The sequence below is a fragment of the Uranotaenia lowii genome, chromosome 3, assembly GCF_029784155.1.
Source record: "Uranotaenia lowii strain MFRU-FL chromosome 3, ASM2978415v1, whole genome shotgun sequence".
NCBI lineage: Eukaryota > Metazoa > Arthropoda > Insecta > Diptera > Culicidae > Uranotaenia > Uranotaenia lowii.
The window spans coordinates 166,131,788-166,157,010 of record NC_073693.1 but is presented as its reverse complement, the minus strand read 5'-3'; the positions used below and the strand labels follow the sequence as shown (position 1 = coordinate 166,157,010).

Below are 25,223 nucleotides of genomic sequence, written 5' to 3'. Positions count from 1 at the left end.
ATGTTTAGCAGAGTGTCCTTCTTCGACACCAAATAACTTGTTCGACTTTTTATCACTCCATCTCAGTTCTCGCGTAATTCCACAATTCCACATCCAACCCAAACAGAGTTTCAACTTTGTAGGACGTATGGAAGTGCTATGCAGGAAAACGGTCGTGTTTGAAGGCAGTCTTCTTTGTATATTTAGCCATTCATCGTGTCGATCGTTATGTAACACTGACTGATTTGCAGCTTTCACAGATCATCAGCCACCTGAAGTCCTAGACTTAAAATTTGTCTCCTTGTTTATCTCCGGAACATCCAGATGAGATTTATCAACAAAAAGTTTCAGACTGGAAACCAGGCTCTTGCTAAAGAGTTCGTTTTGCTGTCCACTAGGTTTTTTTTTCAAAATATCTCTTTGCTTGTTATTCAAATATTTTGCGCACGACTTTACCACCGTATTTTGTTTATTTTACAGATGGGCTTTTCTACCTTGTAGAAATGAAACTTTGGTCGCACAGTTGATTTCCACCTGTATTTGGGTCCTTGACAGAGACTTTCCCGAATTTTTCGCGAAGCTGCTCAAAAACTTAGGCCAATGAGTTTCTGTATTTAACGATATCTCAAAAACCACTTGATAAATTGTTATCAAATTAGATACATGTAAACAATCCATGAAAATGTTATCAATTTCTATTCATGCACACAAAAGTTAATCACAAAACAAAGTGTTGCATTTTTTTTTTCGAAGACACTCCTCAAACGCTGCGAACCATTTTCATAACATCTGTAAAACCCGAATACACAAATCTTTGGCAGAAATGTACCAATTTATCAACCTTTTTTTTTGTTTAAATAACGTGAAATCTTTTATCAATGCGCTACCTTTTTTGGTCATATTTTTTTACTCAACGCTGCATTTCCATCCACTTAATTTGCAAATGCGCATCAGAAAATAGCACCGCTCATTTATATGCATAGTTGGTTGTATCGTGATTTATCGTTTGCCTCCAAAGGTGATTTTTTTTTACTTACATTTGTTATGTTGAATTGAATTTAAAAGACTTCCAAATCAAGCAAAATTTCCTGTTTTTTTTTTCAAAAGTCACACTTGGAAAAATTGGTTTTAAAAAAATAACGTTAAGAAAATAACCAAATAGAATTTGGAGAAAATTTACACGAAACTTCAAATGCATGAAATAGTAATGAATCGAGGATTTTGCAATATCTTCTGTAGATTATTTCAGATTATGATTGAAAAACTTTTTATATCTGGAATACATTAAATTGTAGATTTTAAGATTTATATTCTGTAAGGGTAGAGAGTTACTTGTAATTATTTTTCAATCCAAATATCACTCTATACGACCAAATATGTTTATATTATAACATTAATTGCTCAAATTTAAATTCAGAATTCAATTCTTCATATGCTAATTTTGGCGACTGAAGACAAGACTGAACTTCGTATTACAATTTTGATTACTAAAATCAGATGATCATTGTTAATCAGGTACTTTTTTTTTGTTGAAATTTTGATTATGAGGTAAAATCCGAAGTGAGTGGTTGTAATGTTCTAAATATAGAAATCTAACTTCATTCTGATCTGATAATTTTAATTTTGCTTAAAAAAATCGGGATACAAATAATGGAACTTGATTCTGAATCTGATTTTGCTTTATGCTTTTGATCTCGATATCCCTTCAAAATCTTGAATGATAATTGTAATTTTACTATCTCTTTGTTGAAGTGCATGTGAAATATGTCCTTTCATATTTCAGAGAAAGCTTATTTCAATTATTCCAATATCGTTTTCTTTCACTGTGCCACAAGCAGATGAAAGTGTCTGGAAAAGTCTTAACTGATATTGTTAATTCCACCGGCTTTCTCGCTGATTGACAGAACACGTGAATCGGCGGTGAATGTAAGCAGGAAAAATCTTTCTACAAAGAATTATGGAAAATTACTTAGTCCGATATACTAGGACACAGAGAAGAGACATCTAAAGCTGTTACAGTTAACAATTTACTTCACCTTCGAGTATAATCGGTTTCTGTGAAATGTTATAGCTAAAAGAAACATGACTAAATAACTGAATTTAACAAAATCATTTAAAAAAATAAGATCTCTGATTTCATTGAGAAACTACAAATCTAGCAAAGCTGCGCTTGAGCCAACATTCATCATCGCATGCCACGAAGCACGCTTTGGAATGCCGAGACGTTCATCAAGATTTTCCGACAGCCCCGTCTAGCATTAGTAGGATACAATTTATATTTGCTTCGATGCTCGCGTCCTAGACAATGAGGCGCGTACCTACCTATAAACTGAAAGCTCTAATGATGAATTGAATGAATGTTGTTCGTTGTAAGGGAAACTGACTCGGAAAGATAAGTTCGATTGTTTCCATATCAGACAACGGTGTCCTGTTTTTGAAACGTTCTTAAAAATCGCACACGTCATAATGACATGACGTGTACGTATGAACATCAATATCATGCTTCAAAAGATGTTATTCCAATCACTTATTGTTGGAAACTCGGGAAGCTGAAATTGTTCCTTGGTCTGCCGGCCCTTTGGCATGTAAAATGCCAAATTTAAGCTTTCTCGGCCAACTTTTAGGGGCCCCTCAACGAGGCGCAAATTTACATGGAATTTTACCACCATTTGTACCTACTAGCGAAAGTTGAACACATTTTTTTTATTTAACTTTTATGTGCATTTGTGCATAGTTTATAATTTTACATTTTGAAAATACCTACACATCAGTTTATACGAGAAGGAGGAGGCCACGATTCGTTGGCTGTTCGACGGACCCAAACTCGCCTATGCTGATGATCTGAAATTGTTCAACGTAATCCAAGGCCCCGAAGACACTGCTGCACTACAAAGGCAATTCGACCTTTTCGCTACCTGGTGCAACAACAATTGCCTGGCGTTGAATCGCAATAAATGTTCCGTCATAACATTTTCGCGCAAAAGGCATCCCATTTCCGCCGATTATTTCCTTTCGGACCACTTAATTGCCCGTGTGAACCACATCAAAGATTTAGGTGTGATTCTTGATCAAAAACTTGACTTCAAGACACATACAAACTATATAGTGGATAAAGCTTCTCGATGTTTAGGCTTTATTTTCCGCGTGACGAAGGACATTAGAGACGTATACTGCTTGAAAAGCCTCTACTGCAGCCTCGTTCGCTCCATCCTGGAATATGCATCGGCAGTTTGGAGCCCTTTCTACCAGAATAGCGCTGATCGGATAGAAGCTCTACAACGACGGTTTATGCGATATGCTCTACGCCATTTGAACTGGTCTGGCCCGTTCCACCTTCCAAGCTACGAGAACCGCTGCAACCTCATTAGCCTAGACACGCTACAAGCCCGTCGATCTGTCACACGGGCCTTGTTTGTCTCCGATATCCTGACATCGAAAATTGACTGCCCTTCGCTATTGGAATCAATCAACATTAGTGTCAGACCTCAAGGACTACGGAACCGGAATTTACAGCTCTACACTCCCCTTCGTCAAAACAACTACGGGGCAAATAGTGCATTGATCGGCGTGATCAAGACTTTCAACCGTTACTCTGAACATTTTGATTTCGGTACATCGAGGGATTCCTTTAGAAGAAAAAATTTAATAGCGTTTAGGTCAAGGTAGTTTGTGTAAACTTTTTTTTTATAATTTTAATTATTTTGTTTTGTATCCATTCAATCATTGGGATCAACATGTGATCCGTTGTTTTGTTACCAAATAAACGTACGCGTTTTATTTTCACTCCGTCGGAGAAAATTCTATTTTTAAATATTTTATTGGTATAATTGATTCAAAATTTAAAAAAAAATTGTGCTTCCAAATGTGTCACTCGTTAAAAGTGATCGTCAGGAAAGTAACAGTCTCCCCCGGCGAAGAAAAGACTTTGAGCATCGTTTTCCTCAGGCGCTGTGAAGAGCGGGAGTCCATCAAGAGCTAACTGGAAAGTTTAATCGATCAACGACTGTCAGGGCCCAAAGATTATTTGGTTAGTTCGTTCCATAATAATTATTATAGGGAAGACTAGCTAGTCCCGGCCAAACTCCGTTTCGCTTTTAACTTCAAATATGTAATGAAAAGCAAGTGTTTGAATGATAATAGGGATGCATTCCACAACACTATTGCATAAAATACCCTTTTGCTTGTATGTCAAACTGAAATTCAAATAAGAAATTGATTGACCGTCGAAAAGTACGACCATGATTTTTTATATTGTTCGTAGGCATAATAACGAAATAATAGCAAAAACAATAAATAGTTAATACAAATCGGCAACAGATTGTCCGTCTTGTAAAACGCTCATGTAAGAATTTGTGTCGATCCGAAGCATAATAACGAAATTATTACAAAACCACCGAACTTTTATCATGGACGACCTTTTTTAATGTCGTCTGTTACAAAGTTTGTAATCAGAAATCGATTTCTCGTCTTGTAAATTCCTCGTGTATGATTTTTCGATTCAGTCCAATGTATAATAACGTAAATATTGCAAAAACATTAAACAATTAATATAAACGGTAGGTAGAGGGCTACCCTCCTTCCAAAATATGACATTCATATGTTCAAATTCGATGCATAATCACGACAATATTTCAAAAAATAGTTGACAATTAATATGGACAAACCCTTTATCCGACCCCCCATCAGCAGTGTTTAAACTCGCCTCGGAAAGAATCATTCGGCTGATTTTTTCCGAGTTTAACTTGTTGTGTGCAGATTGATTTTATCTTCGTTCCAATCATGGCGTGATTGCACACAAAACGAAGAGAACAGTTCCGAGTTGATGTTTTCCCCTCCTCGCAGGAATAAAATCACACCAATGAAACAACAGAACGAAGTTTACCGTACACGAATGCTCACGAGCGATCGTTGCCCGACGGACCGAGTTAACATCCCTCGCACCCTTCTCTCGCTCGTTTCCTGTTCCCTTGTATCTATCACTTTTAGCCACGCCCCCATGCGTTGTCCGATTGAAGTGTTCGGCTGCCGAACGAAAACGATTTTTTCTTTAATTCGCTGAACTGTTCGTTTGCTTCGCTGATGTTTCTCCCCCGATTGCTGTTTACTCCTGCCGAGTTTACCCGAAGCTTACTTCCTGATGCTTTCCGAGTTGAACTTTAGATAGCATCATTGCAGATTGAGTTTAACGAAATAAAATCGTTCTGCAAAGAAGGGCAAAGTGCGAGTATGTAGACTCGCGATTTTAACATCTCTGCCCCCCATACTAATCTGGACACCTGAAATAGATTGCCCGTCTCTGAAAACTTCCGTGTGTCAATTGTGATCTCAAAACGATGTTTAATACCGTTGATATCATAAAAACAGAAAACAATTGATATGGTCAACCCCTTTTGCTGACCCCTGCCTCCTCGAGTCAATTAATCGTCCCTTCAAACGCTCATGTGCAAATTGTCTTTTCTATCCAATGTATGATAAAGTCAATATTGCTAAAACAGTTAATTGGTCATATGGACAACACCTTTTGCCGGCCCCTGTACGAAAAATTTGAAACCTCAAATCGATTTCCCGTGCCTGAAAATGATCGTGTTCAAATTTTCATTTTAATCCAATGTATAATAACGTCAAATAGTATTTTTGTTGTTTGGACGACCCCTTTGGTCGACCCCTGATCCCAAATTTGATACTTGAAATCAATTGCGCATCCTTTAAAACCCCTGAGTGCAAATTTTCATCTCAAATCAATGCCTTATAACGTCGATATAAAAAAAACACTGAACAGTTCATATGGACGACCCCTTTCGCCAACCCCTGACTCAAAATTTGACTCCTGAAATCAATTACCCGTCTCTTAAAATTCCCTTATGCAAATTTATATCTCATTCCAATGTATTTTAGCGTTACAAATCGCAACAACAGTGAATAGTTAATATGGACGGCCTCTTTGGCCGACCCCTGACCCTTAATTTGATCGATCGATTGCTCGTGCCTCTCAACACTCATGTGCAAATTTTCATCACAATCCGATGTAAAATAACGCCAATATAGCTAAAACAATATTTGTCTTGTATGGACGACGCCCTTTCAAAGGTGTCATCCGAAAATCTCAAAACATTTTTCATAATTCCTGGTCGTTATGAGCATCCAAGTCAAACAAACATACAGAAATTGCGTTTCATGTATAGGGGAGAATGGGGATACTTGATCCCCTTTTCTTATTTTCATCATATCTTTTTGGGAAAATTTTGTGAGTCCCCGTCTTTTGCATTTATTGACAGCGTGAAATTTCAAGATTATATGCTCCAAAAGTTAGAAAGATACATGAACTCGTAGATAAATTAGAAGCATTTTCGTAAGACTAAAAAATTGTTATATTTTTATGTTACAGGAGATTTGATCCTTTACTAAAGGAGACTTGATCCTTAATTCAGGGTGCCCTGACCGTAGGCAAAAATCTAGTAAATCCGAAGATAAAAGGTCCGTAAACTATTTTTTGCTATATTTGTTCTCATTTCACAGTTTGTAAATATCAGATAAAGAGAATGCCAAAAGTTTTTCTACCACCCTAGAGTCATGGCATACTTAAAGGCGCAATTTTCTAGTTTTAGATAAAAACAGTATTTTTAGTTCTTTTAACAGATAATTACTAGATAAACATTAGTTATTGAACAAATATTTGTAATTTCATGATAACCAATGATCACGGTCCATTCAAAAGAAAAATACACCTTTTTGGACTCTAGAGATCAATTATACCCATAACATACATTTTGGAAAACTTCTTCTAAAAAATTGAGAGCTTCCTATTGCTTTGGAAATATGGCATAGTGAAGTTCAAGTCATACTCTAACGATTGACATTTTGTAATAATTATTTGAGATCCTGTTTTGAGATATAGCGAAGGAAGCAAGTATTCCCAGGGTTCAAGTATCCTCACTCTCCCCTATATATAGGGATATAATGGCCACGTTAAGAAGAATTTAACCATAGAAAGCAGCTATAATATGTGAGTTACTTGATTGTTTCGTGTTTAGACACTAAAAAAGGCTATTTCCTAACGGGCTAAAACGGGCTAAAAAACGTTTTAAAATGCATCTTAATTATTTTCCAAAAGTTAAAAATCAGTCACTGTAGGGGCATAATGACAACCCCCACTGCGACAGCATAACCACCATTAATCGGGGCACGATGAGCATTTTGTGCCGTTGAATCAAGCAACGAATTCAGCTCGATGATATCAACTGAATAATAGAGTTACAGCTTGGCTTGTTTCATCTGACGATTTGACCTATTGGTTAGGTGTTGGAGAGGTAATCAGAAGATTCGTGTTCGATTCCAGGTGGAGGTGTTTTCTTTTCATTTACCATTCATGATCGATGCATTTTGCACTAAACGGTGAGTCGTAGATCTATCAAACAAAGCAATAACAAAATAATGTATATCTGTTTGTAGAATAAAAACAATCCACACACACTCATACACTATTATTTTTTTATTTACGACACTTTACCATCCTTGTGGCATTCGTGTCTGCACTCATACATTATGTTTCCGGTGCTTTGTTTGGCGGATGATGCTACTTCCCGTATAATGCAACAATCAAAATAATCGATCATCAACGGTAAATGAAAAAAAAAACTTCTTTGTGAACCGTTAGTTTTATCTTGATTGTGAATTCACATTCACGAGCTGATTCTTAAATCTTAATTCTGCACCTGAAATTAGAATTTGAATTTTAGATTTGTTTTCGAATTTCAATGAGATTTCTGATATAAAAAAAATGATTCCTGAATTAAGATTCCAAATCAGCATTACCATTTTACAAGCCATTGAAATTTGTTCAAGATTCTCAACCATGAACCTATAATTTTAATTCTGATGTTTTGGGTTTCAATCTGAAATTTTTATTTTTTTTAATACTTTTCAAACGACTTGCAAATTTGGAATAAAATGTGAATAAATGTTTTAAAAAATGGTGAACTTGACGCTCTTTTCAAGCCTGAATTGCCATTTTTAAGCTTTTATAATGCTTAGATCTAGCAAAAGAAATAATTTTTAAGATTAAAAAAATGGGACTTTACGAAATTGAGTTTGAGATCTTCGAATTAAAATCAAACAAAACCCAGGATGTTTCCAATTTTTTTTAATAATATTTAGAAAATTATTATCTTAACATACTGCGGACCAAATACAAGATATCCCGTTTTCTGCACGCCGCTAGTGTGCTATAATAGCAGAACTCAAATTATATTAATTCAATAATGAAAGTATATTCGCAAAAGGTAATCACTATACTTTCGGTAACTTAAAAGTATGGGAGAGTGGGGAATGACGGGCCACTTTTTTCGTTGTTCCATAACTTCTATATTATAAAAGATAAAATGAAAATAAAAATGGTATGGTTTTCTACATTTTCAAGGTATCATGAGGTTTTTTTTTTAATTTTTAATAAATTCTGACTGTTTAAAAAAAGCAATATTTTTTGGATTTTGAAAAATTGGTGGGGAATCGTGGGCCACCAAATCCAAATTGACCAAATAACATGCATAGTTTATGCGCTGACACAAAACTGTGATTCCCTAATTCATTCGTTATTTTAAAGCAATTTCAGATGATGAAATAAAAAAGAGAGCTGTGTATGGTCGCATAGATTCCAAAACCTGGCTCGCGAACGTTTTGGCAAAATTTCTTATGTAGGATGAACAAGATATTTTTCATAACTCTTCATTTGACATAAGAAAACTTTACAAATAGGAAAAACTTATTTTAAGTTCTGAATGCGTATAAAAACATAAAAATATAGGTGATTCAAGATGTGTGGCCCACAATTCCCCACAAGCTATGATTTGCAAATTGGTTGCGTTTGTGTGACTTATTGATGTTTCATCAAAAATTCCTTTTCCATGTGAAAGATCATGACAAAACTAAGATCATAAGCGTATGAGCATATTTTTGTTATGCACTTTAGGTTCCCCATCGATGAAATTAGTGGGTGTTTTTTAAATTATGTAAGTAAATATTTCTAACTTTCTTTAGCTTGATAAATAAAAGAAGCATATGATGCGTATCTCAGTCAACGACATATAGAAATATATGCTCACGCAAAGCGACGACGATGACAGTTGGTTTGAGATTTTTATCTCAACACACATCTGAGATATTAAAAGTGGCCCACGTTTCCCCATGGCCCACGATACCCCACTCTCTCCTACTAATTTAGTTAGATTTGGTCTAGCGATTTCTGGGGTATCGAATGCGTTAATATTGAAAACGCATATAATTTTTGAAAATCGTATATCCAATTTTGAAATTATTTCTATTTTTATTGATAGATCTATACATACTCTGGAAAGAGTATAGATATTATCATTTAAAATTTAATGTTCTGAAACGAATTTCTATCAACAAGCAAGAAAATATCTTTTTGGAAAAATTTTGCAGATTGCCGTCTTTTGCATTTTCTGACAGCGTGTAATTTCAAGTTTAAATTCTGAAAAAGTTAGACAAAATTGGAAATTATTGCATAAATATAAGTCATTGGATAAATGTTCACGACCATGCTTAGCAATGAACAACATCCATTCAGAAAAAAAAATGTTTTTGGACTCGTGGGATCAAGTGAACCCATAACATACATTTTGCAAAACTTTTTCCTAAAAAACTGTGAGTTTACTATTTTCTTTAAAAAATGGCATTAAAAAGTTCATATTTTACTCTTACGATTGACATATTGGGATTAATATTATTATTACATTTTTTAGTGTGAGAAGCATTTTTAAATGATAAAAAAAATCTTAAAGTCTTATTTCGTTAGATTTTTCAAACAAAATGCAATAACTCAAAAAATAAAATGTTTAAGTTTTTTTGTTCTATTTGGCAAATTTTTCTAGAACATTTGATCTTTGTAAGACGTTCCGGTTTCGAGATATAGCGAAGGAATCAAGTATCTGCAGGGATCAACTATCCTCATTTTACCCTACCTATATTTAGGGTTAATTTTATAGTCATTCTATTAAAAAAAAAAGATATTTAAAAAATAAGGACATTTTCTATCAGTAAGCCTGTATAGAACAAATGGCTAGGAATCCTATCAAATGGTAAAATTTGAAAAAGAAGAAAATAGGAATAATGGGGACTATGGAATTGTATAAAACACAAATCTCATTGGATTTTGTTTCTCAAAAATATTTTATCATAAAGATTGATTTTTGCCCCTGAATGTATGTATCATTGTTCTCGAAAGAAAACGTAAAAAAAAAGTATTTAAAATAGTTACTGTAATGAATGTTTTTATGCCTTCTTTGCGAAATAACACAATATTCAAAAAAGAATTAAGTAAGTCATCAAAATTTCGAAAGTTTACGGTACATGAGCGATAACTTCATTTTTCCGAGTTGCTTCCATATAAAAGTTTGTGAATCACAAAGTAAAAAATACTGTATTTGGTTAATTTTTATTTTTTTTATTATTAAAAACTACTGCATTATCGACATGGCTCGGCTGCGAAAATGTTCAATAAAACTCATGACACAAAACAACTAATCGCGATCACTTTAACAGAGCATTTTGAGCCGCGTTAAATATGGTACTTTTCCAACAAGATAACAAATATGGCGTGATACATGACACCATTCCGTTGAAGGGGGGCTCAAAGCTTAGCTCAAAGTCGAAAGCATGCTCTCAACCGCACAAACTCAGCTCACTGTGCTTGCTCACCTACAATTATCATATTCAATCACTGTCTTTAGCCGGAAAAGTGCGCAAATGGCTCTCTTGTGGTGCTGCGCACTGCTCGAGAATTAACTTATTTGTTTATCGGACCACACGTTTGAAAATGGAAGTTCGATATCACGTGATTGGAATGTTGCGATCAGATGTAATTAAATTTGGCCGCCTGTTGGTAGCTAGCTGACTGAATGCCGGGCAACGTGTTTTGACTTACCTTGGAAACACACAATTACACAAGATTAATCCTTATTGGGGCGGTGGTCTTTTTTTCCTTCGTTCGTTCCGCTGAGTCAGTTAAGAATTCTTTCTGCTGCACCTTACGACCTTCAAGATTCGCTAAGAACACCTCTCGATTAATTGCACAACAACTGCCCAAACACTTTCACTTCAAACCAAAAGAAAAACCCCCGAACGGGTTAAGCTGGCACTTTGACTGGTCTTCGTTGCAACAGAGCTGCGTTTTTATCAACTAACATCTACTGAAGAAATACCCGGCACGACAAATTTATTTTCTTATTTATATAGCAAGACCAAAATGAGCCCCAATTGATTATCAACCGACACATGTAGTCGGTTTTCGCCGGAGAGTCTTGGAACCGAAAGCTCATTCTTAGTTTCGATAGGGCTTTTCTTTGGGTGGAATCTCACACAGTGGTGATGCGAGAAAAAAGGGACAGGAAGTAGGGAAATTTTCTTGCATTCATGACCATCCTGTTTGAGGATTCCGGCTCCAGGCGTTAGGGCGGATCATACTTCTGTTTTGTTGAATGCGTTTTTATTCTGGTTCCGTACCTGCTAAGTTCTGTAAATATTATCATATTGAAAATGGTTTGTCTGAAAAGCAGAAGCGAAATAAAATTTAAAAAAATAGTATACACTGTGACCATTTTCTATAACCGCTCCCGATTTATAACATTTCCTCCTAACAGCTATATTTCCGTTGTTTAGTAACAATGTGCATAAGTTTGTTTGTGGAAAACATACACTTTGCATATAGTTTTTTTTATTTGTTTTTGAAGAAGACGCCAATAGTAAAAATTTGTCACATTATGGGGTGTCCATTTTCTATAAAAGCACTCATATTTGTGTTGAGAGATTTTAGGCTTATTTTTTGTTTTCAAGCGGTTAAGGTTTGAATCAATTGGCTTCAATTTTAATTTTTTTGAGTTTTCGATTCTTCATTAAGATGTATTTCAACAATTCAACACAACACAACACTTATTCAATTTTTATTTTTATAAAGTGCAATCAAGTTATCATTTAGGGGAGATAAGGGCATAACGAGCACCCAGGACATAATAAACACTATTTTTTTCTACAAAAGTACGTTTTTTTCTGAAACAAATTTTCATGAGGATTTGTTTCGTACTACCAATAGTATTAATTTTTCACCAAAAAAAAATATCCTTTTCATCTTTACAGAAATATATAATAATAACCAGCTAGGTTCTCAAGTCACGAAAATATTATAATTTTTGAGCACCACCAAATAAGCTTTTATTACCTTTTCGAATTCTCTGCTAGATTCCCCGGCAGAAAACGCTCATCGTGCTCCGATTAAGGGCCCTTAATCGGAGCACGATGAGCACCGGTGCTTATACTGCCCCAGGGGGTTCTCATTATGCCCATACAGTGACTGGTTTTCAGCTCTGGCGTGTTGGGAGGGTTCTTGTCCTTGGGAACCACCTGCACGTTGTTGGCGGCGTACCACTCCATGGCCTTTTTACCGTAATGGCAAGATGCCAAATCCGGCCAAAACAGTACGGAACAACCGTGTTTCTTCAGGAAAGGCAGCATACGTTTATTCAAACACTCTTTCACGTAAATTTATTGGTTGACAGTCCCGGAGGCTATGAAAAAGCTGCTTTTCAAGCCACAGGTACAGATGGCTTGCCAAACCAGATATTTCTTCGCGAACTTTGACATTTTCATGTGCTTGAAAATATCTGCTACCTTTCTCCTTCCTTTTGCCGTATAAAACTTCTGTCCCGGAAGCTGCTTGTAGTCGGCATGACGTAGGTTTCGTCGTCCATTACCACGCAGTCAAACTTCGTCAGCATCGTCGTGTACAGCCTCCGGGATCGCGCTTTGGCCGTCGTATTTTGTTTATCATCGCGATTTGTAGTCACTACCTTCTTGTAAGTCGATAGTCCGGCTCGTTTTTTGGCTCGATGCTCGGTTGTAGACGATACACCCAGCTTATTTGCGGCATCTCGGAGAAAGAGGTTAGGGTTTCTCTTGAAACTACCGGCAACTCTCTTTGTCGTCCCAGCGGCTTCCGGTTTTCGATTTCCCCCCGATCCAGACTTCCTGGCTGTCGACAAACGTTCCCCAATAACTTTAATTACATTTGTAACAGTTGATTTGGCAACTTTTAGCGATTTTGCCAGTTTTGCGTGCGAGTAGCTCGGATTTTTGCGATGCGCGAGCTAAATTTTGATACGCTGCTCTTCTTCCTTGGACGGCATTTTGACAACTGAAGAGTGAATTCCAAAATCAAAAAAGGGGCACCATTCTACACACACACACACCTTCAAAATGAGGGGTGTTCAGGTTTTTTAAATGCAAAATTGAAATAAATACGTCAAGTTGATATTGACCAAATTTTGACCGTATCACCCTTTACTTTAGCTGTTCTCTATGGTTAAATAAGCGTTTTTCTTAAGGTGGCCATTATGCCCTTATCTCCCCTAATGGTATTAAAATGATGATGACATATTTTCTCACATCTCTCATGAGATAGTTTTTTAAAGTTTTTGATTCTTTTAAAAAATTTATAAAAATCGGTCAGTAGATGAACAAATTTTTACATACTTTGATGCTGTAAAAAAACTTTTCCCAGTATGACGGATTAGCCTAATTATATCACCTACAAACTTTACATTTGCTTTTATAATACCAACACTGTTGATGTAAAAATATTTTTTAGACAATCACAAGATTTATTTTAATAAATATTTTCATAATTCAGTTACCAATCCGGGCTAAAATGCATCAAAGATTCGGCCTAAAATGCACCACAGATTCACCCTATGAATCACGTTTTCATATGCTGGAATATTATTGTTTCGCATCACTCGTTTGTTAATTTGGAATTTTCATCCATCCAAGCATTAAATTATATGATTTCAGCTAGTAGTATTTTTTTAAGTAGTATTTTTTCACCCCTAGATGTATGCAGCACTCTTATGCTTGTTCTTTAACACTAGAAAGACCGCACCAGTCAAAATGACTGGTTGGAAACTTTGTTTGTTGAATATCTGTTAAATACTTCGCTTTAAAAATTCGCAAAAAATACGACTTTTCATGAATTTTGAATCTCTACAGAACTGTGTATTTTATTTCACTAGCTCTTTTAATAAGCGAGAAAAATTTCGCCATGGACAATCGGACCGTGACCAGTCAAAATGACTGGTAGAATTCACAACCCTATAACTCAAACAAGATAAATTTTTTTCGCTGGCTTTTGGTTTCATTTGCAATCTATATTCAAGACAATGAGATCTAGTTGATTTATGGTGGGAAAAAGTGTGTCATTCGTTATGAAATTATTGATTTTCGATGCGAAGTCATGAAGATTTGTAGAAAAAGTTCTCGGATTGGGCGCTGTGTGGCGCTTCAAGCATTTGACTCCCAATTTTTTGGTCTATTTTGTTGCTCAACTATAATCGAACTTTCTGTCAAAATTTGGCGAAATTTCATCAAGATTTGTAAAAGTTATGTTAGATTTAATACATGTCCATTCGAGTAATCGAGTTGTTTTATGTGATAAATATGTTAAACTAGAATGAGTAAAATAATTATGAATTGTGTACTCATTTATTAAAATTTGAAGACATCAGCTATGAAACTGAATAATTTAAATGATATTTCAACATGGGTGCACGTAATATATTTTATATGTTGGTTATCCACCATAGGTGCAAGGATTCACCGCAGTTTCTGCCCAAGTATGTATTCACATGCATTCTTAGATTATTAGGTTCGACAAATTTCCAATGCAAGTTCACTTACAGGTATCCCGGCACCCGTGTATATACCTGGCCAGCTGGCAACTGATTGAACATTCTTATTGAACATTCTTATTATAAGAGGAAACACATCTTATCTGTCGGCAACATATGGGGTTTGAACCCAAGAGTTTTCTTGCCGATACCGGGAATCGAACCCAGTACGCCTGGCATACCTAGACCAGACTAGCGCCAGCCTATCTGATAGACCACATCGGCGCTAAGATATTTCAACATAGGTGCACGGAATGCCTGCAAATTCGCCGTTGTAAATCATATAGAAATAAATAGTTTTCAACTTGCTTCAGAACACAAAATATTTTAGAGTTAGATATGATAGGTATTTGAAATGCAATATTGGTCAATCGAAAAACTTTTAAGGAAAAACAAATCAACGTGTACATTCGACAATGTTGATTTATTATTTTTATTTTTACTGTTTTCCGTCGCACGACATAACTTGATGCATATAATTCCTAAAATTCACTCGGTCCGTGGTAATCGTTTTCCAATTTCTTGGATGTTTATCAGATCTTATCAGATAAATATACGATTGCAAAAACCTGTTTTTTTTATTATAAATAAAGAAATATATTATTTCAAGATATAATTGAAATATTTCTGTTCCAGGAATGAGAAAACGGAACTTATAATACAAATCGTTATTTAAATCATTATGTCTCAACATGAAAGACATGGTTTCGACTTTGGTTTAGTAAAGATTTGTAAAAATGCTTTTTAAAAATTTGCAAAAAGTACAATATTTTAATAATACGCGGTGAATCCGTGAACCCATAGTGAAAAACCATGTAGATAACACAAATTTTCATTTGAATCTATAAAAGTCTTTATTCATCATCTTTAGCATGCAAAAAAAAAAAATTTTTGATTAATGGCGGTGAATCCGTGCACCCATGGTAAATTGATCTGTATATAGAAAAAATATGCTTCAAAACCTACAATGTCAGGTATAATTTAAAGGCAACGTGTTGAAAAATTTCAGAGCGATGGATGCTAGGAAATATCTACTAAAAGAAAATTGAAGTGAAACCGTGCACCCATGGTCAATACCCATAGCCATCTTACATGATTTCATAATTAAATTGATAATGTGTTTTAATTTTTTGAAAATTATTTGAAATAATCATTTTTTGACATACACGCATTCGTCATCTACACTAAAATGAGGTGATTCCGTGCACCCATGGTAAAAAAATATTTCCATTTTATAACAAAAATGTTATCGAATAAATAACAAAATAATTTCAAAAGAAAAAAGTTAAAAATATCTATATATATAAAAAGCAATTTCTGTATGTTTGTTTGTTTGTTTGTTTGTTTGTTTGTCCTTTATAGACTCAGCCGTCTTAAGAGCTAGAGAGCTGAAATCCGGCATGGATGCTCATTAGAACCAGGAAAGATGAAAAATGTTTTCAGATTTTTGGATGACCCCTTCTGAAGGGAGTCGTCCATACAAGACAAATATTGTTTTCGCGATATTGACGTTATTTTTCGTCGGATTGTGTTGAAAGTTTGCACATGAGTGTGTTGAAAGACGAGCAATCGACTTCAGGTGTCAAATTTTGTGTAAGGGGACAGCCAAAGGGGTCGTCCATATTAACTGTTTGCTGTTTTTGCGATATTGACGTTATTATACATCGTATTCAAATGAAAATTGGTACATGATAGTTTTGAGTGACGTGCAATCGATTTGAGGTTTCAAATTCAGTGTAAGGGGCCGCAAAAAGGGTCGTCCATATTAAATTTTCAGTATCTTAGTGATATTGTCGTTTTTATACATCGGACTGGGATGAAAATTTGCACATAGGAGTTATTGGGGACAAATAACTGATTTCACTTATCCAAACTAAAATCAGGGGTAGGCAGAAGGGGTCGTCCATGTTGACTATTTACTGTTGATGCGATATTGTCGTTATTATACATCGGATTCATACGAAAATTAGTACACGAGAGTTTTGAGAGATGAGCAATGGATTTCAGGTATTCAATTCAGTTTCAGGGGCCGGCAAAGGGGGTAGTCCATATAAACCTTTCAATATTTTTGTAATATGGTCGTTATTATACATCGGATTGGGATGAAGATTTGCACACGGTAGTTTTCAGAGACGGACAATCGATGTTAGATGTCAAATATTTTGCCAGGGGTCGACGAAAGGGGTCGTCCATAAAAATTTATTTTTCACTATTTTTAGCAATATTGACGTTATTATACAATGCATTGCTTTGAAAATTTGCACACGGGAGTTTTGAGGGAAGGGCAATCGATTTCAGATATCAAAGTTTATATAAGAGCCCCCGAAAGGGGTTAAGCTTTTTGGCAATAATTGTTTTGTTACGCAATGATTTAGTCGGAATTTATACACGTGGTTTTTGATTCCTGATTTCATATTTAGAAACAGACGACAGACGAAGTGATCGTCCAATATTTTTGCAATTATTACTTAACACTGAATCTGGAAAATACTTGGCAATTGACATTTATACAAACTGTTCATGACATATTCCAAGTTGAAAGCGAAACGGAGTTCGTATGGGATCAGCTAGTTATGATATAAAAAATTTCCCCTTTACCAGTCATTTTGACTGGTCACGGGTCGAATAGGTATATTCAATTTGCCGGTCCTTCTAGTGTTAAAAACATTTTTGACAAAAATAAAATTTGCAATTTAATTTGAACAAAATCAAAAATTGCTGCCATTGGTGCTTCATGCGTTATGACATCACAGTTATATCCAAAACTGTAAATTTTTAAACGTTTAATTTTTCTTTAAAAACAAAGTTTCTTGCAACTTACCCCTTTTTTATAAGGGTGAAGGTCGCATGATTTTGAAAATTTAAAAATAACTGTTGAAACCAATATTTTTTCTGACTACGTAAATTTGATGTCTCATCTCTTAAAGCTTTTGATGTACAAGCGTTATAATCATCTGTGGACATTAAATTTTTAGAAGCCATTAAAGTTGAAAATTGTTGCATGATGCCCCAGTTGATAGTATCTCCTATATTTTTTTCCTATATGAGTGAAAAACTAATAGATTTGAATAGGTTTGAAGCGGAAAATATGATTCAAAATTAAGTTCCTGGAATGCTTATTCTTCCTTCCTACATACCTAAGAGTCCGGCGCCGATTGACCGACGCATAGGGCTGAGATAAAAGATCTCCACTGCTGGCGATCCGGAGCCAGCGTCTTCACTTGCTGCCAGCCAAGGTTCTCGTCAACTGGGCGGATTTCAGCGGCTAGACTACGCCGCCACGAGCTTTTGGACCTGCCTCTTCTCGATGCCCATCTGGATTCCAGTCAAGCGCCTCTCTGCAAATCTCGTTTTCATCTCTTCGCAGCGTGTCTCGATGTCCAGCGCCTTTTGATGACACCGGCGATGAAGTTCCACGTTTGAGATCCAATTGCCAGGCCACCAAGCGCGAATGATGTTCGGCAGGCAGCGATTCACAAAAACTTGCAGTTTTCGCGTCGTCACCGCATATGTGCACCAAGTTTCACACTCGTACAACAATACGGATTTGACGTTTGAGTTGAAGATTCGGATCTTAGTTCGTAGAGAGATCTGGCGTGAGTGCCAGATGTTTCGGAGACTTGCAAACGCAAATCGGGCTTTTCTGATCCGGGTTTCGATGTCCTTCTTGATACCACCATCAGCTGTAATCTGGCTACCAAGACACTGGAAGCACTCCACTTTCTCAACCTGTTGTCCAGCTACCACGAAATTTTAACGATTTTCTGTGTTGATTTTCATCCAGGCTTACTGATATTCGCTTCGTTTGTTTCAAAATTTCCAATCGTTACCGACGCAACCACAGTAACGACGCTGTTGAGCATTGACTCGCGAACGAATCAAAACATACAACATAAGAACGCCGTCTTAGTGAACCATGCATTATGAATTTTCGTTCTGTTTGTGTTGCCTAGCGTTCCTTGTTGATTTTCTCCTCCCGATTTTCAGTCATTGTTTACTCCAGCAATCATTTGCTTCGCTACTGAATGAATTCGTTTGCGAGTTGATTCGACACGAGTTGATGACGATGCTGTTGATTCATGCCCAGAATCACACCGTTAAGGAAGAATGCTACTAGGGATCAATTCCTGGGATAAAGACTAAGACCGATATTTAATAAAATAATAAACACACCTTGAGGGGAGAATAAGCCAATATTGGCATAAATTTGGTTTTTAGGCATCTCTTGCGTTCCAAGAATTAAATCGTTTTCCTTCATGAAGCGTTCGCGGCAAAGCATGATCGTCAGCGAGTCGAGTAGATGTCGAAGAATTCGACGCCGTCTACGCGCAATGTTTTCATTAGAAGCGAATGATGATTGTTTGATGTTTACTGATAGTAACTCAGAAAATAACTGATCACTAAAGAGGGGAAGAAAAACCAACTATGTTAGCGTGTCGTTCAAAGCTGAAAAGCCTCGTTTCTAAAGAAAACTTACTTTCTATGTCGAGGAGTAAAATCGTTGGTGACTAGGATCGGGGTTAAAAACCATTCTGAGCGAAGATCAGCAACCTTGTTTCCATCGACTTATCGACAATATCGTCTGCCAGGTCAAGGTCATTCAGTTGCTCCATTGTTGAAGGATTCCACGGCAATCCTCGGTTTGGTCTACAGTCAATCGATCCAGTCAAGATCTCATCCATTACAATGAGAAAAGGCAGCGGTGATAAAATACATCCTTGTCTCACACCAGCAGTTACCGGGATTGATTCGTACAAGAAACAATCGTGCAAGACTTTGCACGAAAATGCCTCGTACTGTGCTTCGATGAGGTGGACTAGTTTCTCTGGGACCCCTCGTCGTCTAAGAGCAGCCCAGATGTTTTCGTGGTTCAGTCGGTCAAATGCTTTTTCGAAATCAACGAACACCAGCAGAAGAGAGTCCTGGAATTCGTTGATTTGTTCCAGTGTTATTCGTAGCGTTTTGATGAGGTCCACAAATGGTCGTCCGGATCGGAATCCAGCTTGTTGCTGGTGGAGTATAGCGTCGATTTTCTCCTGAATCCTTTTCAGGATCACTTTGCAGAGTACTTTGAGAGTTGTGCAGATCAAAGTTATTCCTCGTCAGTTACCGCACTCAGTCAGGTCTCCTTTTTTCGGGACCTTTACAAGGATACCCTTCATCCAGTCGGCCGGGAATGTTGCAGTATCCCAGATTGATATTTTTCCTCTAGCAGCAGAAGGGTGTCTCAAACCATCAAAGAAACATTTCCTGTACACAAATATGCTCCCATGCAAATCTGGTTCCATTTTCTCGACTTGTTGTCGAAATGTTAAAAAAAATATATGAGTGACTGGATAAATTCTCGAGTGATTTATAAAATTGTATGGGAGCATTCTCTTCCTTAAAATTTTCTCACTAGAATAACAGCGGATTCTCAAAATATCATAGTAGCATTTCTCGTATTCAAATTCTTTCCCGTACCAAATTTGGTTCAACTTGCTTTATAAGTTTCACAGTTATGCTTCTAAAGGATCCCCCTCCCCCTTTTTATCTCCCCACTGGAAGAAGGAAGGGTCACGATAGAATTTGGTTTCATTTGCTAGAACTGTTTTCAAGTTATGCAATAAAAAATATGAAAGCCCCCCCCCCCCCCTCCTTCCTTCCTATATACCCACTGGAAGGAGGGAGGACATAATCATAGAATCATTTCTCGTATTCCAATAATCACCCATGCCAAATTTGGTTTCAATAGCTTCTTTAGTTCTCGAGTTATGTAAAAAATTGTAAGCATGCCCCCCTCCCCCCTTCCTACCTTCTACTGAAAGGAGAGAGGGGTACCAAATATTCATAGAAACATTAATCGTTCCAAAATACTCCTCCATATAAAAATTGGTTTAATTTGCTTGATCAGTTCTTGAGCTATGCAAACATTTGTCTTTTCTTTGAGAGACCTCCTCCCTCCCCTTTTCAGTGAGAGGGAGGGCTTCAAACCATAATAGGAACCTTCCCAGATCATAGAATCTCCATTTATATATGTACATATATAGATTTTAGCAATATCTCTCAGAAATTGTAAAAGATGTTTTGTATTTTACACTGGTTTTCATTGTAAGTCCTAAGTTTTGATAATAAGTGAAGTCAATCGATACAATAAATCATGTAGCCAACCAAAATCTAATCTGTTTGCCATGTTGAATGGTCATTCATCGAAATCTGGTTTTGTTTATAACTACTTACTTCTTTGTATAATCAATCCAAACCTATTGTAGTTGTGTTATTTACATTAACTTTGAATAAACCTTCTTAATTTTTTTTTCAGATGGGAAAATTCTTTCAAAGAAATTAATCATCTCCTCGTTAAAGTTCTTTTGGGAGATAAGTCTGTGTCGTTTTTCACATTGATAGTTCATTCAAACGTATTCCATTATGAACGGAAGCCACTTTCTTAGAAAAAAAATGGATCGTTTAATACATTGAATCTTTCAGATCTCGCGTGAGCATTCATTACGTCGTATGAAATAGCTTAAGAATTCACAGAAAACTGCTACAAATGTTATGAAAATAGCATTAAAATTTCTATTTTTCATATGAAGCTCTCAGAGCCAAAGAGGTATAAGTGACAAATTGGACGATTTTGAGTTAATGATGCCAAACATTTCTTCACATGTTAAGATATATTTGATGATATTTTCGGATTTTTTGAATTTTTTTCACATACTTTTACATTCGTTAGAAAAATACAAATTCCCGAAAAATATATGGAAAATGGCCAAACATTTCAAGGCGTGTTTTCTCTTTTATGCACTTATACCCCTTTGGCTCCAAAGGCCTCATATAGAATATGTTGTCCAGACTACAAATATTCTAAACGGAAAAAAGGTTGCGACTAGTTTATGTCAGTTCCTGTATATATTTTTTGAAATAAAACTGATTGTTTACATTTTGTTTCATACGACGTAATGAAAGCTTACATGAGATATGTTAAACTTGATTGGATTTCAATGAAAAATACTGGAAAACTGCTGGGGGTGTGTCGTATTTTAATTTGATTTTGTATTGGATCTGTCATTTTTAGAGTGAAAGATCTTTTTCAAAATCATAGATCATCACGTTATGTTAATAATCTCTGGCGTTCCGAATTTCATTAATATCACTTATTCAAGCCATGCTGGAATTTGCAAGTGGGATTTGAAAGTGGGAGGGATGATACAAAATCGTCAATTATTTTATTATGTCAAAACTTTCTTGTGAACCAAATTTGATGACCCTTCAAAATTGAAAAAATAATTTAAGAAATTCTTAATTCATTTCAATATGAATTTGCAAATTCCTTCCAAACCTTGAATTATTATACAAACCATCTTGGCCCAGAAAACCCTAATAAATATCTGATTCCCTGTTTTAATTTTTCTTTGTGACAATTTTAAAGTTGAAAACTTGAAACATCCTATTGAAACGCTTGAAAGGATAAAAATGCGCCTGTCAATACAGTGAGAAGATAACAGATCATAAAAACCTATATTCTTATGAGCCCAGGACTTTTCTCAGTTTGCTCTCCTTATCGAGAAGCGGAAAAATACGGCCGTGTCGCACGTTTGCCCTCATGGTGTTATACCGATGGTTCACGGGCTTCAGTTGTTGCTGACCTGGGAAAATTCTCTTGAGTTGCCTCCCTATGGCCGCAAACGTGTGGTTTTGTTGTGTGTGGTGGGATACTACAGCTTGTGTGTGCTGTTTTCGCTCATCTCGATGGGCGGTAAATTGCAAACGCTATTAGTGGCACGCCGCAACAATTTTCTACTATATTTACACACGCCCGTAATATTGTGCGCAATGCTGGGAATATCCAATTACACCAAATTCTTTGGTTTTCAAAAGTTTCTAAGAAAAGGAATTGGATGTTCCATGAGATAAATACATTTTTGCAAATTTCAAATTAAACACAACCCGTTCATAGGAAAACGTGACAACATTGGAAGTCCTGCTGGTCGAAAATGACAATCAATAACTTATTGACCTTGTTATAAGACCCACGATGACGACACCCGTAGTTTCATCCGTCAAATGCTGTAGGACCAGTCTGGCTGGAGTAGGGCATAAACAAGCGATGAATGTATAGAGACATGTGTAATTTAAATTTTATTTCTCTTCACGGGGGATGACTTTTTTTTACTTCCAATGAAATGCTGACAGACTTTGATGATTATGATGAGCACAATTTCGCAGACGTGTTATCAGTAGCACTGATAAAAATAGACATTATAACAAGCATCCACATTAGCCGACACGATTGTAGGTTAATAAAAGTTGGCATTCCGAAAGAGGCGATGAAAATATCTGCCTGACCTGTTGCTCTGCTATCAACCAAGACATGTTGCTTCGCCATCGTTAACCTTTTTCATCATCCATCTAGTCTAGTTGCTGACGTCAATGCTGCCAAAGGACGAACCCACTTCGCAAAAACAAATTTACAACACACTTCCCGTGACTTAATTTGCAAACTCATGGATCTTAAGGTGGAGTTGATATTCGAAAACCAAAGATTACTGATAACCTGCCTGAGATGTAGGTTGTCAGCTAAGGCCAAAATGCAATTTTTCGCATAGAAATGGTAGTGCGATCCTTTCACTTATAATTTCGGCTCCAATCAGTCTGTTTTCGGTGGAATTTTAATTGCTATCGTTCGTTCCTGATCAGACCATAAACAGAGCGTGTGGTGATTCAGATGCATGAAAATACCAGTTCAATAAAATTAAAGCCGATTCGATTGGAGCCACGCTGGCTGCCGAGATCAGCTTTTGAATATTCGACGCATTAGCGGCGATACGTACAAAGGCAAAATTTATTGTATTCACATTATAAATTATTAAAAACATTTATTTGTGACTCATTTTAAATCGGTTTTTGAACTCTGGTTAAAATGTTTAAATCATGATTTTCAGTGGTTGGCAAAACAGCTTTGGTCATTATTCTTATTCGTTCGTAAACTGAATCGAAGAAATGGCTAAGGGTAAAGTAATATAAATATTTGTCTGGTGTAATGAAATAGAGTTTATTCTAATTGAAAAAAAAAAAATGTGATAATTGTTCATTGTTCGTGTGCACAATGCCGTTTTTTTTTATTTTAATAATGTGTTAGAACTAGCTGACCCGGTGTACTTTGCTACACCTTCCAAAAATAAATTAAATTTGTTGAAATGATTGAAATTTAGTTTTATTTCTTAGGCATCATTTCAATCCAAATTTCAAATTAAAAAACGCTTTAAAACGAGAGCTGCAACTAACTAGAGTCTCGAATTTCAGAACAGAGATGATTTAATAATAATATCTAAAAATTGATCCCTGAATTGATATTTCAAGATCTGAAACTTTTGCTCTGTTTTTATGAGCTTCATAGAGTTTAATATGATGTAAAAATGTATGTTTTAATGATATGAACTTCCAGCCCTTTCTCTCTTCCAATGCAAGAAGTGTTCACGAACTACTACAAAATCATTTTTAGTATCTAAATGACGTAACATTTCGCTTTTGATGTCTTTGACAACCTTTCCATTTCCTTGGGTCTCCTCTTCATGGTTGCTCAGTATTTCTAAATAGGGCGGAACTGGGGGCATTTGGGTGGATTAAGGTTTTTCGGAACAAACTGGACCCCTTTCTCTACATACCATTCTTGAACGACTTTGCTGTAATGACAGCTTGCCAAATTTGGCCAAAACAAGACGGAATGTTTGTGGGATCGAATGAACAGCAAAATTTGTTTTTAAAGACACTCTTATTTGTAACAAAAGCATTCGTTTTTTGCCACAGCTGCAGATGCCCTGTCGAATCATAAATTTTCGTGCAAATTTGTTGGCAAAAACAAATTTAAATTTGGCATGAACATGCCCCAAAGCGTTGCCAAGTAACGATTTTTACCTGGGATTTGCCCGAAGTAAGCCTTGACATAGGTTTTACCGCCCATCTAGACACCCGTCGAATTTGGTCAGCACCTCGTCGTACAGCTTCCGAGCACGGATTTTCGCCACACTATTCTGTTTTATGGTCCGATTTGTCTGTTTGCTTGTTCGATACGACTTGATTGCTTCCCGGATTCGAATTCTCCTCACGGTACTATGGGCAACACCGAATTTTCTGGACAAATCACAGGTCCGACAGATTGGAATTTCTCTTAATCGTCTTCAAAATTTTACCACTCAGTTTCCGGTCGACAGTTCCACTCCGACGATTGGCTTGAGGCTTCCGAATCGTTATCAATGTTTCCTTATACCGTTTGATAACGCGCCATACGGTATTCCTGGGCAATTGCAGCTGTTTAGCTAGCCTAGATGCAGACCACAATCGATTTTCCATCTAATTGAGCACAATCTATTCTCTTCTTTCGGCTTCCATGTTGATTGTTTACAAAGTACAGTTGATTTGCGGAATGTCAAAAATACATACTTGAAGTTGACAAAATTCCCGACACGTGGGCGCCAGGAACTTTCAAATCCGTCCACCAGGAGCGCCACAATATGAGCAAAAGTTAGTTCCAGT

General features: G+C 36.3%; 1 protein-coding gene across 2 annotated transcripts in view; it reads right to left on the bottom strand.

Annotated features, from left to right (window-relative positions):
• Positions 1 to 11,184, bottom strand: part of LOC129751929 (ion transport peptide-like) — a 106,838-nt gene extending 95,654 nt beyond the window's left edge. For both annotated transcript variants that reach the window (XM_055747717.1, XM_055747722.1), the window contains exon 1: positions 10,919 to 11,184. The gene's annotated coding sequence lies outside the window, so the exon portion shown is untranslated. The remainder of the gene's footprint in view (positions 1 to 10,918) is intronic.
• Positions 11,185 to 25,223: the final 14,039 nt, after the last annotated feature.